We start from the raw sequence: 2,649 nt of genomic DNA, 5'->3' as shown, positions 1-2,649 counted from the left end.
AAAAAAGGTAAAAAAGCGTTCCTGTTAGATACTTAAATGAACCTTTTGTTGGTCCATAAACATTTCATTTATATGCGCGTAAATTATACTTTTTGAGAAAGCGTCATTATGTGCAGCTTCAGTCTGAAAAATACCCTGTAATAAAATGTTCAGGACTGTTTGTGGTTTATCCGTAGAATGTTCGGTATTGACTTTTTCTTTCAATCGTTTATTATCCATTAAAGTAAGGTTTGTTTTCCAAAACAAGATGTCTGAGATGTTTCCGTGCAACCCCATGACATTCTAAAACAAAGCCCTAGTCCCAATGGTACTATAGTGTTTTGTCATTGTTTTCATTTACCTAAGAACATTTTGTATAATGACCTGTGGGGTCCTGCAGAATTCTTCCCCAGAAGCTCAACAGCAGTTTTGGTACCTATATGGTAATTTTCCCCAGTAATTTTCAAATATTATGTTTTATCTTCTCTTTCTTTCCTGGAGTATGGGTTTCTCTAAATACTTTTCTACGCATTCCTCAGAGTATCTTACTCGTCTAGAGATGATAACATTCACAACACTGAAAAGCAATACCTCGAAAGGTCAATTTTTGGCGCATCAACTCCATTTTTCTCTTATTCACTCAATGTAAATTTCGAAACTATTCGCTCCAGGTAAATTGACAAATCTGCCCCTAGACTGAGACGGAAGTTTAGCATGACATTTTAAAATACGAATAAAGTTTTATTTCATTTTATGACATAAGTATCACAGGAACAGGACCCAAGCATTTAGCATGGAAACAGAGAAAAACGTGATCCGAGACGCGTTACACGTGAAATTAACGCGTTGTAAATCGCTTATTCATACCTCAACCCGTTTCTTTCCGAAAAGCGGTGATCGCAGATCGTAAGCCCGAGTTTCATTTTCACCAAATTTTCCAACAGTAAAGTTGTATTTCAAGAAGAAAAATCAAGTCAATTTGAAATTCTCAGGATAGCAGTTCAGACGTTTAGACAATAATTGCAGTCAATTGTGAAGTAACGCGAGGGACTGAAATGTTATGTAACACGTTGTAAAACTTCGATCGAATAAAACTTATCTTACTCCTTTAAGTCCGCTTACATTCACTTTTTATCACCATAAATCAGTCATTCGTCAAATTGTTTGTTTGAAGATTCGAATTAGGGTTAGGGATTACAAGACAAGTCATTCGTTTGAAAAGCAATTTCCATTACACACGTACGATCAGGGCCTTTTGTCTTCTCTGTCCGCTTTCCTAGAGATTTCTGTCAGAATTCTTGTAGTCGTCCCGGTACATGCGATCAACAAGCTTAGGTGTGATTTCCGTAACTCGACGAATCAAAAGAAAACTAAATCAAATTCAGAAAAACTTACCCTCGTCGATTTCTTATCTCGAAGGTCAGTCGGCCGCTCTTGCTTCGTGACAAATGTGATTACAACTCCTAGTCACAAAATGCAAATTAACTACAGGTACAAGGAATTACAATACATGCATAAATTAACAATGCTGATACTTAACAGTGCTGTGTAGACAGTATATTCCTTAAGCAAGCCCACATGGTTAGCGTTTCGGCACGAACATTTTAGCGCCCGAGGTAAGATATCAGAGGTCTACGAAAGTATGGTGCGTTTTTCCTTTCAAAATTCAACTTTTCCGCTCGTCTTTTAAGTTCGACATCTCCATATTTCAAAGGGTCTGGATATCTCTCGTTTCTCAGTTCTCCTATCTCTTATTTCCCATCTCAAAAGCATACTTTCGAACATGAAGGGCACGAGCACAAGCCTTCGCACTCATAAAAATTGATACAATAACATGTTGATCCACTTATCTACGCCATTGAATTTCACCTATGTGTTTTCCTCGTTAACGGGCAAAAAATCCTGAGTCGGATTCTTCCAAAAGAATGCGGCTGCTCTTACTCGTTGTAGAAGGCACAGTATACGTCACAATAGAATTTAATCACAACCGGAAATAAGAAAACAATGAAAACAATAATGTGACGTAACTGTGTCTTCTACACCAAGTAAGAGCCGAGAATGCTCCCTCAGAGACGCTTGGTATGAGGGTCAAATCCGGAAGAAAAAACCACTAAAGAAATCTCATTTTATAAGTTGATGATTAGGAAGCGCGTAAGAGAGAGCTGTGGAGCATCCGCGGCAATTTTAAATCATGTTAATTTACGCGCCCAATGGCCATTTGATCTCTCAAATCTACGGGGCTTTTGGGAAAATTGTTAGCTATATTCAAAATTAGAGAAATAATCCGCGAAGAGTCAAACTAAGGTTTGCGTTGCATATTTGTTTTCAGGTCAACAGCGCTAATTCTACAAACTCATCCACAGGGTCTCCACACAAAGTGCGGTAGTTTCTCTTCACTGTCGAGCAGAACAACTCCTTTCATCAGTTTCATGCAGTTAAGTTTTCTGTAGGTGCGGATGGGAGGTCTCAAATGTATATAAAATGGCCTAACAATAAAAGGTGTCCACAAGATAGGTGGAGCATGTCACACGAGTGGGGAGTTGCAGCACAAAAGGTGTCCCGAGGGGATGTCGTTTGCCATATCATAGTGAGCTGAGGAAGCAGTGTCCTTAAGGAAGGTGGGTGGCTGCTTTGTGGGTCGAGAATATAACAGTTTCATTCAATAATGTC

At 38.8% G+C, this 2,649-nt stretch overlaps 1 protein-coding gene across 1 annotated transcript in view; it reads right to left on the bottom strand.

Annotated features, from left to right (window-relative positions):
- The window catches only part of LOC131770217 (uncharacterized), an 11,503-nt gene extending 9,604 nt beyond the window's left edge, over window positions 1-1,899 (bottom strand). Inside the window, exons 1-2 of the mRNA XM_059085931.2 lie at window positions 1,849-1,899; window positions 1,375-1,442 (exon numbers count right to left, since the gene is read on the bottom strand). The gene's annotated coding sequence lies outside the window, so the exon portion shown is untranslated. The remainder of the gene's footprint in view (window positions 1-1,374; window positions 1,443-1,848) is intronic.
- Window positions 1,900-2,649: the final 750 nt, after the last annotated feature.

This window comes from Pocillopora verrucosa, chromosome 6, assembly GCF_036669915.1.
Source record: "Pocillopora verrucosa isolate sample1 chromosome 6, ASM3666991v2, whole genome shotgun sequence".
NCBI classification, from domain to species: domain Eukaryota; kingdom Metazoa; phylum Cnidaria; class Anthozoa; order Scleractinia; family Pocilloporidae; genus Pocillopora; species Pocillopora verrucosa.
Note: the sequence above shows the minus strand (reverse complement) of the source record. Positions and strands in the feature narration are given on the sequence as shown.